Genomic DNA, 16,669 nt, shown 5'->3' with positions numbered 1-16,669 from the left:
ATCAGTAGAAGGTCGCGCACTGCTCCGGCTATGACACAAGTGTCTGTTTAGTAAATTCGGGCCTGGACATCTGGGTCCGATAAGATTTCAAGTCTTGCTGGTCAAAGATCACTTCCTCAACTTCAAAACTACTCGCTATGTAAATAATCAAAAAGAATATACAAAGTTCTGATAGCAGCCCACTAATTAGCACTGGCTGCTGGGAATTCTGCTTTCTATGGCAGATCAGAGATCACCAGGCATTATAAAGATTCGAGGAGCACAAAATGTCCCAGTTAGTTATCCGTCTCACCGAACCATCAAATTGCTGAGTGTAGAGAGTAAAAAAAATCACTCCAGACATTCAGCTGTTTCAGCTACAAATAATCCTAATTAAATTGTTCTATTTTTGGTGATTTACATAACAACCTCCCGTGCTAAAATAAATAGAGAGCTGTCCAGTTGCAGGGCACAGCTGTACACCCCTGGGCTTTGTTAATAAAAAAATACCTGCAGCATGGCACGCCCGCAGACCTCGCCCATGGATTTTCTAATTACCAAAGCAAATTCTAAATGCAGCTGAAAAATACCATAAACCAGCTTGGTAAGTGAACGGCGCTCTTAGTACCTTGCGACATTGCTGATGTGTAAGAAACAAGAAATGTGTTGTGGTGCCATATTCCATCTTTGCGCTAGGTATATAAAAGTCATTAATTAAGACGTCTAGATTTATAAAAACCATTTGTGTTTTAATATAGCATAAGTACCTGAATTTACCTTGCAACACGCTGTACAGGGGAGCTTAGACAGAGAAACCGCACAAGGAGCTAAGTTTGTGCTAACTATGTCATGGCTGGGGTGATGGACTCTCCATGTCACCAGCTTGGCACAGAAGTCTTTGGCTACGCCAGTGCACCTAGCAAGGGGTGATGACTAGGAGGCAGTGCCCAGGTTGCGGCCCCCCTACATGCCAAACTGCTGACTGAGTAGGACCAATTTGTAGTAAAGATGCAAAGGGCAAAAAAGTAGTCAGACGAGCCAAGGCCAGGCCCGGTGACATTCAGGAGTAGTCAGACAAAGCCGGTATGCCAAGAAATGCGGAACCGGAAAGTGGAGCCTAGTAAAAACTCCTTGTTCCAGTCATATCCCTTTCATAGAAGAGGCCATGTGGCAAATAGAGATCATGTGACCGTCAGGTAACAGAACCCACCACCAGAGGGAATGCTGCAGCGGAGGCAGCTCAGGTGATGATCACACTTCTGCCAGCAGATGGAGCACTTCTGAAGAATATTGTGGTTCTTTGGGGTAAAGGGGCAGCTCTCAGGGAGTCACATGACCAAAAAGTAACCAGCCAAAAGGGTTCCTTCTGCAGAGGAGTGCTAGGTGGGTGACACAGGTCTTCTGGTTCTGCAGGGATCTGTGATAATCTAAAACAGGGGTCTCAAATACACAGAGGGCCGAAATTAAAAACGTAGACCGTAAGTCGGGGGCCAAACTTTAAATTTAACTAACAAAGACAAACCCCTTTACACACACTTTAAGGTTGAAAAGACTCATTTCTATCCATCTATACACAAGTATATAAGCGGCACAAGTTTGTCTGGCGGTAAATATTACACTATGCAGTCTCTAATGGACTGAAACAAACACAATGCCCCTGGTAGTCGGGCACCATGTGATCATTGCCTAGACTTTGTGTCACATGATGGGTGTGCAGAAATAATGTCTATGTATTGAAAATGATGATGTGAGGTGGTAGCGCAGGTGGGCGGGCCAGATGTAAGTAAATTTTGGAATTCTTTTCAGAGTTTGACACCCCTGATCTAAAGAGTTGAGAAAAGAGGGATGAGCTGGTCAGTCTCCTGCTTATCCTTTAAATATCCAATCACAGGCTGGAGGTGGGACAAGACAAAACTAAGTCCTGGTTTAAGTTTGCATGATCAGGCCGGTAATTGCAGAATGGGATAGTATGTATGTGGAGAGTTACAAGTGCATCTTTGCAGTTATTATGAGTAAACCTTTGCGCTCCCTGTGCTATACCTATACACTTTTGCTGTATGGGTTGAAGCCTCTGACATATATTTGTTTGCAATCCCCATGGCCTGCTGGAGAGCTCACTGAACCATCACGGATTGTGGTTTCAGTAAACAGGCGTGTCGGACTTTTTTAAGAACACGAGACTTTGTTTTCACACTTGAGGTGCTCGGCACAGAAGGCGTACGGTGGAAGCTCGTGTTTTGTGTGAAAATATAATTTTGTTGAACATAATGAAAGATAAGATCGTTTGTGTTTTAGGATTTGTTTTTCTAAGCGATCACGAACAACTTAAGAAAAACATTCATTGTAGTCCGTCTACCAGGTGAATGTTTCATGGTGACTTTTTGTAGGAGGAAGTAAAGTTAAACATTCCAATGCATTCTCATGATTCTGTGTTTTGAAAGATTATCACCAGCCATAAGTCTTGTGTGTGTTTGTAATGTATTGATGGGTTCGGGTGCACATTGGTTTTATATCTCTGTAATGGCTGTGCAGTGACCAGCTTTCCATGTGGCCAATCAATCTGCTTGTGTTAATTGGATATGTGAAACAATCGTTTGATGCAGCAGAAAGTCATTGTGCCGTTTTATAGTGAATGTTTGCTAGAAATTCATTGGCCCTAATTTATTAAAGCTTTGCAAGACTGGAGGAGATAATACTATCATAGCAGAACCGGGGTGATCCAGCAAACCTGGAATTCATTTCTTAAAAGTAATTTGCTATTAGTTGGCAAATGTTTTCAATCACTCAGGTTTTTCCATGAATCCATCTTCTCCAATCTTTAAATCATTTTGTATTTTGAAACCTTTCACTTAACTATAGATTACAATTTAGAAGATTCAACTATTGCATTCAAATGTAAAATTTCCCTCAAAAGCATCAGCATACAACATCTAGAGATTCCAATTACAAAAAATCGCCTAGCAGCATACAACATATTAGAGGTGAGATCAATTATAAGCAAGATTCACCTATCAGAACACCACATATTGAAATAAATCCAATTACACACAAGATTCACCTATCCACATACAACATATTGGAATAAATCCAATTACACACAAGATTCACCCTTCCGCATACCACCCTATTGGAATAAATCCAATTACACACAAGATTCACCTATCCGCATACAACATATTGGAATAAATCCAATTACACACAAGATTCACCCATCTGCATACAACATATTGGAATAAATCCAATTACACACAAGATTCACCTATCCGCATACAACATATTGGAATAAATCCAATTACACACAAGATTCACCCATCTGCATACAACATATTGGAATAAATCCAATTACACACAAGATTCACCCATCTGCATACAACATATTGGAATAAATCCAATTACACACAAGATTCACCTATCCGCATACAACATATTGGAATAAATCCAATTACAAAACAAGATTTTTCATGACACATTTAAAATCAAACATGGTTCACTCATCAGGTTTTTACTCATTGAAAATGATGGCATGAAAAATTGAGTGGTGGACCAATGTTCAGAAAACATTCACTGTATATAGCGCCAACATATTATGTAGTGCTGTACATTAAATAGGGGTTGCAAATTACGGACAAATACAGACAGAGATACAGGACGAGGAGGAGAGGACCCTGCCCCAAAGAGCTTACAATCTAGGAGGTGGGGGAAGTAAAACACAACACAAATCACATTATGTAAACCCCAAAAAAGTTGTTTCAAAGTAACCTTTCTTTTTTTTTTAATATTTTAGATGGAGAAGGAATCACCTTTCATTTCAATGTGATATTAAACCCTTACTAAAATGTGAAATGAAAATGAAATATTGTATATTAAAACAGTATTGATATAGCACCAACATATTACGCAGTGTTGTACATTAAATATTCCATAATCATTCTAGTGTTCTTAGAATTCCTTTATCCTCTAATTTCCCTTTTCCTTTATTAGCTTTGGTCCAAAATTCCAGCCAGGGTTCAGGCTCATAATACTGACGAGCAATGACGCATGCACATCATGTACCGCACATGCGTGTGCCCATTTATAGGTGGCATGGGCAGTAAACACTAGACTTGGTGCCCATGAACTGCCTATGTATGCATTGGGTTATAATCCATTTGGCTATCGATTATATCAGGTGGGCTTGCACCAGGTTGCAGAGATTATTTTAGATTGGGCTGCTGTGTCAATATTGGATCAACAGAATAAGCGAGGGGGGGAAATTGTAGTGTGCACAGCTTCACATACATAGATGTGGGCACTGGAAGGCAGAACACACATTGCCATGGCTTCACTAGGGCTCCAGAAAGTTCCTATAAGTGGACATTGGCACCACCGAACCCAAAGAATATGAAAATCGATTATTTTAATTGATAAATGCAATTCTGTTTTAGTCTGACTTTAAAAAAAAAAAGAGAAATTACATAAACCTTAAGATGAAAATCCACTAATCAAATCACCGATACTAATAAACATCCGCTCTGCCCCCAAGTGCATGCAAGAAAATACTTTGTTTCTTCATAACTCATACAGCTATGACATGTTATGGTTTATTGAACAATAATTAGTAAAATCAACTGGAAAAGTTTGTAGAGGTAAAAAAATATTTACAGAATTTAGGACACTGGAAAAATCCAACCCAGTCACTGCCGATTGTTTGGAAAACAGAACACGTGATGTTTTTTCATATCAAAAAGAAAATCTTCCATCATCCCACTGCTTGGAGGGGGAAAAGGCAGCTGTGCTTCTAAAATGTGAAGTTTAACTAATTGTAATCCCTGCCGTAGTCCCAAGAATTCCTGGAACATGTATGTCAGAGATTGGTGCGTTTGGTATGAGATTCCTACACCCACAGGACTTGTATTTGAGATTATTGTACTCCGGTTTTCTGTATAATGACCTCTTTATGTAATTGTATGTTTAATTGTTTATGGCTTGAAGATAGATGCAGGCTATGGGCAATATTAGAGAATGCGTTCTGAATGTGCCATATAGTTTGCTTTGGTGGATCAGTTGTCCTTGTGATTGTTCACTGCTCCCTGATATACTTCATGCTTTCCTCGAATGGGATTCTGTTTCTTTAAAATAGGTTTTAAATTCTCATAAGTTTACATGGATGGCAAGCTGGTTGGGAAATGCACCTGTCAATGAATCTTGAGGAAGAATCCTTGTGCTGCACAGACCTGCAACCCAAGGCCCTAAATATTTGATCTCCAAAAATACAACTGATCCACCATTACTCTCCAATGACCATAGGTCGGTAAAGATGAAAACCTTGGAAAGTGCAAAAAGTATCAGCTCTTTGCTGCATGCCAATTGCTGTCTGTGGCTCTACTGATGGGATTTTGCCACAATAGCCACCAAGACAGAAAATTAGAGAAATCAAAGGATTATAAAATTTGCACCAGTGTAAAAGATGAGGGCATTGGGGAACCCTTGAAAATAATGGTCTGGTCTTCAGAGAAGCCCTTCTATAAATTTTATATCCACAGATCACAATATATTAGTGTGGTGGTCAGTGGGATGAATTCCTCTTACATTGCTTGTCATTGGGAAGAATGTCACCCTTACAGATAGCCAAAAAGATCATTGGGGTCACTTACACTGACCTGAGAGGCACAAACTGCTCTGTGCACCCCCAGCAACCACCAACCAGATCTATTCCAGGTTTGTGGATTCTTTAAGGTTCACCCATGATAGTGTGTTGGATCTTTTCTCCATGATAGTGCACCAGAAGCCAATGCAAATATAATCTGTGCTTGTGGAGGTTGCAGATTTCTCTGCTTTACAATGATGGGTCATTTTGTGCTTTCATAATGACACAAGAAAGTCGCTTCTCGGCCTTTTGGCTAAGATCAAGTGTAGTATCTGTTCTTATCAGTGTTCAGGGTTGGAAAGGGCACTAGCATCTTAGGAGAGGGATGCTGTGCCTGAGTACCTCTGTTAAGGACGGTCTACCTCTGGTGTAGCTCTGTAAGGGGCCGCCCTATGCGAACCTGCCGGCCTTGTCCACCGGAGGAAGAGCTTGGGCCTGCCCTGATAAGGAGCTCCCAGAGGTTTGACTGACCCGCTGGTGAGGATGGAGAAAAGCTTGGTCTTACCAATCGGTCTGACGAGCGGTCCGAATCTCGCCCCAGTGTCGTACCCCTGGAGTGGCGAACCAGGGGCACCTTAAAATCACGGGTTTGGGACCCCACTAGATTTTTTGGTTGCACAGTGCACGGCACTGTTTATATTTTGGATTCGGCACATCGCCTTAATCTGCATTAGCTGCGGCTAGTGTCAGAATGGGCAATTTTTAAAACCTGTTGCCCTGTGTGTTATGCACAGTGCACATATTATTTAAATGTTTTTTATGTTTTGTCACTGTCACTGGTGTGGTATTTGTGTGCCACTTTTTTGATGGAGGGTGCTATTCCCTTATGGGCTAGCCCTGAAGTCTTGGAGAGTGCCTTGGCCTAAAAACCAGGCGCTCTCCCTCAGTGGGAGTCTCTCTTCGGGAGAGCTCCCAGCTTAGTATCTTGTGGGACCTGCATGGGCGGGTCCCAGAGAGAAAAGGCCCCTCTCTGGCTTCGGTCAGGGGGGCATGTGTGTCCATCCCGGCTTCGGCTGGGTGGGCTTAGTATCCAGCCCTCGTCTGGAGCTTTGCTTCGGAGGGTCTGGAGAAAAAGGGTGGCCCTTCCTCTTTTGAGGAGGGATTACCAAATAGTACCCCAGTGCACGTTTTTTGTGTGGTGTTTTTGCACTTACACTTTTTTACCGTCACGGGGTGTGTTTAGCACGGATCGCGAGATTCTATAAAAAAAAAAAAAAAAAAAAAAATGACACAAGAAAGTTCTATACTAATAGGCCTCCGATCCTCGTATAGATGTCTCAAACCCCCGATATCACCCACTGACACCAATAGGTGCAAATTCATAAAAATGAATGCATACATTGGGCTAGACCAGTTGTGCCAGGTTGGTGAATGTTTATGGATTGTGAGATATATTCTAGATACAAATATATTTTGACCGTATCTGCCTGATCTCTGCAACCCATTTCTCAGACATTCTGAGCAGTAAGGTCATTTACAGAGTCACTTCAGGCCACGCAAGGCATCGTTTCTGTTTGTCCGTGTAAAGATAAAATAAGTTTGTAAAGTATATATGCCGCTAAATACACCCCAGCGTGTCTCCAAATGCCACTGCCGCTTATAAATAGATTCCATTTGCTAGATCGGTGCCTCCTGCTGCCTCTCAAAGGTTAATATGTTATTCTGGAAAGTTACCGGACCTCCGCCAGTTCTTGGGAGGGGATCCTTAGTTGACTTTTCTAAGAGATTATAGCGGGACGCTGGCCTAGTGCAACACGGGGGGCCGTGACAACACGGTAGCACATGAAAGCCCAATCGCAGATCAGTTGTAGATGGAGGACAAGGACAGGATATGGGCTGAACGCAGCTGGACAGGTGAATTGTACAACACAGGGAAATAGATACCACAGCAGGACACAAACGTGACCGAGACAAAAGATAATATCAGCACAAAACAACCGCAGGCAGCAGTGCAAACATGTTTAGTCTCTGCATTCAGTTATCCAGAATACTTGGATTTGTAAAGCTCACAAAAAACATTCATGGAATGGAAATAAATCACTTTGTGTGCACCAAATAACCTTTTTTAAACATTATACTTTGCAAAGCAACAGGTCCTCCTACTACAGGCTGTCTGCAGAAAACTTCAGTAGGAGGCGGAGTCAAGACCAGTCACCCTGCACTGGAAGAGAGGGCAGCAGTGCCCGGTCTGTTCGGCATGAGGTCCTCTCCTCCTCCTGTGTCACTGTCTGTATCTGTCTGTCATTTGGACCCTGTGTTTAATGTACAGCGCTGTGTAATATGTTGGCGCTATATAAATCCTGTTTGTTAATAATAAAGCTTATGGCACAAATTACACCACACTCAGAGACTGATAATCATAGCTCTTTAGACAATATTTTCATTGGCTCGTGCCTGTGCAGTATTGGCATAGGTGCTTGCATTCTCCAGGGGGTGACAACGGTGCTGCACAATTAGGAGACGCTCGGCCTGCTATCATAGGAAATGGCAGGGTCACCAGCATTCTTTGAGATCGCTTCTATTCCTAATGTAGAAGTTTGCTTTACTTTACCACATACCCTAGATTTTGGTTTAGCTGACTTGACACTTTCTATGAAGTCGTTGTCTGTCATTGCTTCCTTCCTCAGGGCCGTATTACGGTCTCAGGCTTTATGTCTGACACAAACGCTGAGATCCATCTCCTGATAGACAGACTTGGCAGAGAGTCAGAATTCACAGGAGAAGTTATATAACTCTGCTGAAACCTTAAACATCCATCCAGCAGTTATATCACACGATGAGGAGGAATACAACGATATTCCAACCATACTGATCACCAATCTAACGATCAGATTTCTGGTAACATGAACAGCCGACCAATCCTATCACTGTTTCTAAAGGATACAAATTGTATCCGGTATAAAAGCAATGATTGGCCCTCCCGTCATGTGACTAACCCATCCCCACCCCCGCAGAGCAGAATATCAAACACGTCAATCAATAACTGATCAGAAAATAGATTCACTTGGTAAAGATCGGCTTGGCTTTATTTACAGTATATGGTGCCGATTTTTAAATTGCAGCTACCTATAACAAGCAAAAATCTGGTGAAAGCACTCCAATCCTGTGTATTGTTAGGAAGGGTTTTTGTATTGTCCATATCACCATTGCACCTTTATCTATTAAACATCAATTGTTTCCTTGGTCCATCAGTCATGCCATGGCAAAAATAATTACTGGATGTCTGAGCATGGAATATAAGAATATAGGGAGACATTTTTTGTTTAGTTGTTTTTATAAATTTTTCTGCCTGGCTTCTTTAAAATTGTATGACAACACTGTCTCTGTCTACCAATTGAGTTCCTTTGTTGTCACCTTGTTGTGTGACCATTTTACACATGTTAACGCCAACATGGTCTACTGTTTTCCCCATAACTGAAGCCGAACTAAACCCTGGGGATAATCGCCTGTCCCTATTCTGTCATGGCCCCCACCATGCTTCCTTTTCTACATTCTGATCTTCAGACATCCTGATTGGCTGGGCCAGGATAATGCAGTTCCTGCGCAGGGGGTTCAATCAATCCTGGCACCCATGACAGATTCTGAGATTGCTAGTTATCCGGGAAACCAACGCAAGCGCTACAAATTTTGACAGCTGGGCAGTGATCATGCAGGTAAGAAAACTCATTATAAAAGACATCAACTATTTTTTAAAATTTATTTTCTAATTAAAAAATTGGCATCAGGCCACTTTAAGTGCAATTTTTAGTTCTGCTTTATTCTCACTTTGATAAATGCCATGCAGCCATTACCGCATGAATATTTGATGTGGTTGCGGAGATATAGCAAAGGAAGAAAAAAAAGGTAAAAACATTATTGTATTTAGAGTAAACATGGTAAAAATTAATGCCAGCTTCATGATCCGGTCAAAAAGCAAACTTCTCTGCTGTTCATTATATTTTTCACTTTTTGCAGTGTAAAATTTTGGTTTTTTGGCTTTTTTGTAATTTGCTTGTTTGTGTTGTCTTCTTACTGTACTTAGGTCTAGGAAGAGAAGGGGGAGGACCTTGGACAAGGGTTGTTCTTGTCTGGGGTGTAACTGGGATGCCAGACATTGAGAACTGGGAGTACTGCCAATGGTTTTATCAAAGGAAGCAGATCAGCTGGCAGCTGGGGATGGGAGCTTGCCAGCTGTCCCGCTCTTTTCTCGTTTCTTTATCTCTCCTTTTTTTTTCTTTTATTTTTCTCGGTGTGAATTCTAACAATCCACCTTTTATTCCGTTATAAAAACCTCTTAATATAAACTATAGCTTGATCTTTATATCATTTTTAATGTTCTCTTCCTTCTCTTTTCCCCTTTTGTTGTATGTTAGGCGTGATGGAGCTGACTCATGCTGAGCTTCAAAGGTTCGCAGTCATTATGAGCAAAGTCATTTTCCAGCCGCGTGAAAAGAAAGTCGAACGTTAATTTATGCAATTTTACAGTTTGTGTGAAGGATTCTGTGTCGTTTTAATAAATGCCATGATTGTACACTTTGCATTCCGGCAATAAAGATCGGCTGTGCCGGGTACAGTGCGCTTTTATGCAAATGAAAATAACCGGAGAAAGTAAAAGTTCTTATGCAAACAGCGACTTTATAAAAAGTCATTATTTGCAAAGGTTTAGGTAACGCCAACTTTCAAGAGACAATGTTAAAGGATTATTATCTGGAATTGGGTAAACGGTGCTACTGTCCAGCCCTTATTATTCATAGATAGTATTTATATAGCTCCAACATATTGGGGTTGTACAAAAAATGGGGACTAGGGTTTTTTTTTTTGGTTTTGAGGGGGTGTTGTGTGAATGTTTGCATGAAAATGGTCACATACCTGTCGGAAGGTGGCTGGGTATGCCATATTGGAGAGGAGACCTTACTGCCCTGGCACAGTGGTAATCTCATCCAGTATGGGGTACCTGCAGTATCTCTGACATGGCGGGATCTCCTTGCATTGGTTGTGCCTCTGACTTAACAGTGTTACCCACAGACAAATCTGACTTGGTCAGGGCTATAACATGGCAGTCTCTAGGCACTGTAATGCAGCGTCCTTGCATGTCAGTCTCTGTTGCATTGGGCCAAATGCTTGCAATCCGCCAGCGGGGAACACTCAGCGTCTTACATGTGTTGTTCCCTTGTTGGTTGCATGAGCGAGGCATCACAGCTTATGTTTTTTTTGCTTCATTGACAAAACTACCTAGAAAATGTGTTTCCTTTGAATGTTCTAACAATTGTGTAACTGGTGGCTTCCATGTAAAAACCTCCTGCTTGGATTGGTAAAATGTTTGGGGAATGCATTGCTGCACAACCTATTAACATTTGCATGCTACAAAAAGGGGCTGAGCTCTGTAGTTCTGCATTGGCTGCACTTGTGTACGGATGACCATGAAGATAACGATATGAAAGGTAGATTTATTTGGGCAGCACGGTGGCTCAGTGGTAGATCCATGGTTGAAATCTCAGCCAGGACATTATCTGCATGGAGTTTGTAGGTTCTCCCCGTGTCTGTGTGTGGGTTTCCTCCAGGTACTCCGGTTTCCGTCCACATCCCAAAAACATGCAGGTAGGGTAACTAGCTTCCCTCAAAAAAAATTTACCTTAGACTACAATAATGACATATGACTATGGTAGGGACATTAGATTGTGAGCCCCTTTGAGGGACAGCTATTCACATGACTTTGTACAGCGCTGCGTAATATGATGGCGCTATATAAATACTGTGTAATAATTTATGCATGTGTGGCAGGAAAAGTGTCCCATGATGGCAGTCTTATTTTCCAGCAACGGCTGTAATCCATGTTTCTGAAGCTGCATACACACGTGCAATTATAGTCAGTGGAAAGGATGATCCTTGCCAACTAGCACTGCATGGTGCATGAATGAGCACCGTACATACAGCACCGCTCTGCTCTATGAAGAGCGGAGGGGGAGAACGGCGGAGCACCCTGGTGTGCGCTCTCCTTCCCTTGCATTAGGATCGTTTGTCGTCCATGGATCTGCCAGGACGATCGTTCGGGCAATAGACGGCAGGCGCTGTACACGCCAGATTCTCGTCCGATATCAGCCCTGGGACGATTATCGGCGAGAACCATTGGACGTGTGTACGTAGCCTAATTCTTGCAATGTAAATGTAAAATGCAAATAAAAGTGTAATAAAATCATGAGATGGCAGGGATAAATAAAGCAAGGTGCTTTCATATCATCATAACCTAAGGGTAAAGTATAGGACATTTTTATTCCTTATGTACAAGTATTATGAATTGGTAGAAATGTGCAGTAAATTGGAAGCGGTTCCGTTAGCAACTGACCGGCGCTGAGCGTGCTGGAGCATGTATCTGTTAAAATGCAATAAGCACATCTCTTCCTGTTTCCTGACATTTTGTAACAATATAAGTGAATGCTGAGATGTGAACACTCAGCTTATGTTTCTTAACAAAAGATTCACTTATACAAAAAAACTCTGGTTTTGGTAAATTTTAATTTTTATTAAACTTTTACTGCTAATGATAGGAAAAGACACCTTTTGCGGGACTGGTTGTGACTGTTCCCTGTGGGTCGCAGGGCAGCATGAAATTTTACCCGGACCGCATATTAGTTCAGGGAACAATTTACCATTTCAGTATTGGAGGCGTCTTCCTTGCAGAGAATGGCTGAGCGTCAGTGCATGTGGTTCTACATTCACATATCCATCTTCTTATAAGTCAAAATCAAATTCTTTACCCAATTCTATTGATCATTGTACTATTTTATAAAATTAATACTAATTCATCAAACCCCATTGTGTAGCATTGTTTGGCTAAAGCACCAACCTGCACAGCCAGGACCTCCTCTGCCTTGCAGTTTCCTAATAACAGCTCAGCACTTTGCTTCATTGTCAGCGTTCACTTATCAACCTGATTACTATTAGCATTTGCCTTGTTTAATTTTGGAATTAGTTTGGCTTTAAAGTGTGACTACAATAACCACCTTCCCTGCCTATCACTTGCTTAATATATTGGATACAGTGGCAACCAGAAGAAGCATATGGATTGATTTTGTAGAAAATATATGTGCATGATGGCGTACGGATCCAGCACAATCAAGCAAAGTGCATGCTGACTGGATTTGCTGTGTGTTTGCAATGCATAATTAAACATGCTTGCATAGGTAACGGCATATATACCAGTCACTGAAGCAGTCTGCCCTGCCCTGGAAGTCTTCTATTTACCTGTGCCCATCCCAGAGAATCCCTAAAAGCCCAGTTATTGCTCCCTAAAATCCAGGCCCTGACATTTGCAGCGCACTTTCAATTCCAAGGAGAGGATTTTTGCCACTGGTACACAAACTGCAAAGATTTTAGCATGCAACTGAGCAGCTTGATGGGTAATCTCTGGGTCACGGACAGGTAAGTTAAGGTTTGGCACAGTATAGGTGTAACTGGCTTTATTCGTAAATCTTTTATAAATGTCTTTCATAGATATACAAATGATAGAAAATAAAGCAGAGTGGGAAACAGCCGAATCAATGTATATGAAAAAAACAAACAGTAAGAAAAGCGTATAAGAACTGGAAATTGGCTTTAACTGAACATTCCAATGTTGTAACCAAAATAAACTTTTCCATACATCATGTGCTTTGTAAACCATCAAATATTAAGTGTCCCGGCCTCAACAATAAAGATTTCTTGGTGCTGTTTTGTGCATCCTGGAAGACACTGGAGGTTCTTGCCAGATTGTTTTATGTTAGAAAATGTTATATAATGAAATAAAATGAAGACTTTTTTATCCTTCTGTGTAACTTCTATTCATCTCTGGTAAAGCTAACTTGTACAAAAGCCAGACATCCTGCTTCTATTTGCAGCCCGCTCTCTATTTATAAGTTCTTACAAACAGGGAAAGCTTGCTGACAGATAACTTGTTTTCCTCGCTCGCTGTTGACCTCTAATTGTTTACTGCTGACAATGAGCTTCTTAAAGTGCGAGCTTTGCCTGTATGATATATGGAAGGCTGAATCTCCATATACAGGATGGGAATTTCCACAGAAGAATCATCTTTTCACATTTGTAGAAGTGTCATTTGTATTGATTTTATATATTTGATATAATTAGTATTGGATTTGGGTTGGGATTTTAGGGTTCTGCAAGGATCTGACAGGGGGTTCATACACTGGTTGATGGGTATCTAAGAGGCCTTGATTTTGTACTTTGGTTGTGCACCTATCACTGACCCGATTATTATTTTACAGTATTTATATAGCGCTAACATATTACACAGTGCTGTACAAAGTCCGTAGTCATGTCACTGACTGCCCCTCATTGGGGCTCCATAGTCATGCCATTACCCTAATACATTATCACCATGCACCTATCATCCCGTTTGATTCTTTGCACCATCAATGCCTCACCCCTACTGTAACCACCAATAGCGGGGAGAGTTACATAACTGATGCAATTGATCAAGCAAAGTTTGGGAATTCCTAATTAAGATTTGATTGCTTTGTTGCTCACACAACAATTGGAAATGTCCCATATTATAATAGATAGAAGTATCAGATCAGAAATATGAACTGGTGTATGAATTCTTCTTGATGATATAGCGGGGGACTTAAAGCCTTCACACATATCTGGGCCATATTGTGTAGGTAGTCACGTGTACTTATAGCCCAAATAAACTTTTCAGGTTTACATTCCAGGTGCACAATGTTTTGCAGCTCGTGTTCTTCAGAAAATAAAACTGAGGAAGCAGCAGTCTCTCTGAAGAGTTCTAATGTCGATTCAGATGGGGATGGTGCTACACTTCTCCAATCGGCAAAGATTATGTTAATTGCTGATTGGAAAACCTTTGCTTTGATTCAGCGGGGGGTGTTGAACCTTTTTTGTAGAAGGTCTGCCCAGGAAATAAGGTCTCCTTGCAGCATGCTGGCAGAACAAGCTTTTTTCTTTTTTTTTTTTTTTATAGTTTATTTTCACCCCGCCTATGGCTAAGCTAGAGTTACCCTTAAAGGAAAGTGATAATAAACCAGAATGAAATGGTTCTGTAGACTGTCTTCCTCTTGTTCCATGTCGGGTGTGATTGGTGTCCTGGAACAAACTTAATGTAATCAAACAACATATTGATATCGGAGCTTGTCACATTTTCTTTGCCTATAGAGATGAACATTCCATCCTTTAGTCATGCATTGATTTAATGACAACTTATTGTGTGACCTTGCTGCGGTTAGTTGTTTGGCACAGATTTCACCGCAAACCAAATACAAAGTGATCGCCCGGCTTTCACACAATAGGCCTGACTTATGTATTGACTTTTATATGTATATTTCACACATCACCCCTCCTATTGGGTGATACCTCTTAGATTGTAAGCTCTTCTGGGCAGACTCTTCTCCTCGTCACTGTCTGTATCTGTTTAATAATAATTTGTAATAATCAAGCAAACATTTCTTTACTGTACAGTAAATCCTAAACCCCGACATTAATATGTCGCCACACTTGCAGACTACAAAACATGCGACCCTCATTGTATTCTTGCGATACCTTGAGCTGTCTCATGCTTTTCCTGCATCTACCAGCAGATGACGGATGTGGACCGCACACACATTGTGTTTGTTCAGTTCTAAGTTTACATAATCCACTTCAATAATATAAAGATCAGCAGAATGCCTGGAAAAGAATAAGAAGGCCAGTGAGAAATGCAAAAAGAACTTGTTAGATTGTTTAGTATTTTGTATCTTCTGATTAAGGAGGAAGAATTCATGCAGCGTAAGTGTGCCTTGTGTTTTATATGATAATACACCAAATCTTGCTGCTTTATAGTACTTTGCCTAAAGGACAGGGACAACATTTTCAGGGTAATTAATGCACAATGCAATGCGCATGACTTCTAGCACAATGAGGATAGCTGCATTTTAGAGCTTGCAGATTGCTTCCCTACTCCCTGCCTGATTTTTGTTTCCTCACCGGTGTACATCATGCTACCAATCATGCTCAGCCTGGGTTCTCCCCTTTAATTTTAGCAAAGTTTGCCCACTGCAAGCCTAATTGAATATTTCCTCTTGACATAATATCTGTCCATGAAGATGGAGATCAGGTAGCATCAAGGTGGCCACAAAACGTTGTGCTCCACTGGCCATGTCTTTTTCAGCTTGTTGGACGTCCCATTTCAAAACCATGGCCATTAATATGGTAATAGCCATCTAAAACACTCTCCAGTCCTCTGGGAAGGCTTTGTACAAAGTTTTGGAGGGTCTGTGGGGATTTCCCCCTATTGGTGAGGTCAGGTACTGATGGTGGGGATTTGCCCCCTATTGGTGAGGTCAGGTACTGATGGTGGGGATTTGCCCCCTATTGGTGAGGTCAGGTACTGATGGTTGGTGAGGTCAGGTACTGATGGTGGGGATTTGCCCCCTATTGGTGAGGTCAGGTACTGATGGCGGGATTTGCCCCCTATTGGTGAGGTCAGGTACTGATGGCGGGATTTGCCCCCTATTGGTGAGGTCAGGTGCTGATGGATGAGAAGACTTGGCTCACCATTTTAATTCATCCCATTGGTGCCCAGTAGGGTTGGGGTCAGGGCTGTGTGCAGGACACTCGGGTTCCTCCGCACCAAACTGGTGACCCCATGGATCTGGCTCTGTGCAGCTGTAGGTAATTATTTAAATAGGGGCTCTACATTGATCACATATTGTTTGTTTCCTAAGGACCATGCAACAGTGTCCCCACTTGCACCATGCTGTGTTTTCAGCCTTAGGGCAGCAGCAATACATTTACCCTCTGAGAAGGTTTGGCTAATCCTTAGAAGATTGGGAAGTGTTGTGCCATATACCCAATATTTGCCATTCTCAGACCTAGCAGCCTTGTACGGGGGAGGGGAACATACTGTTCTCTAATATACATCTGCTGAGAGAGTTGAAACATCTTTATGGAAAATTTTTACACGCAGTTAATAATAAATGAAAAAGTGCTTAGCATAGAAAACATAGTTGACCTAATCTTTGGATCATATTGAGTCTGAATGAGGTCACATTAGGGACGACCACACCTTGCAAATAGCTCGCGTGGAAACAAAATGTATCT

General features: G+C 41.5%; 1 protein-coding gene and 1 pseudogene across 1 annotated transcript in view; both read left to right on the top strand.

Moving 5' to 3' along the window:
* LOC140343702 (TSC22 domain family protein 2-like) overlaps nt 1-16,669 on the top strand; it is a 37,984-nt gene that overhangs the window by 15,585 nt on the left and 5,730 nt on the right. The gene's annotated exons all lie outside the window — the stretch shown is intronic.
* On the top strand, nt 5,839-6,009 carry LOC140344677 (U2 spliceosomal RNA; annotated as a pseudogene).

The sequence above is a fragment of the Pyxicephalus adspersus genome, chromosome Z (genome assembly GCF_032062135.1).
Source record: "Pyxicephalus adspersus chromosome Z, UCB_Pads_2.0, whole genome shotgun sequence".
NCBI classification, from domain to species: Eukaryota; Metazoa; Chordata; class Amphibia; order Anura; family Pyxicephalidae; genus Pyxicephalus; species Pyxicephalus adspersus.
Note: the sequence above shows the minus strand (reverse complement) of the source record. Positions and strands in the feature narration are given on the sequence as shown.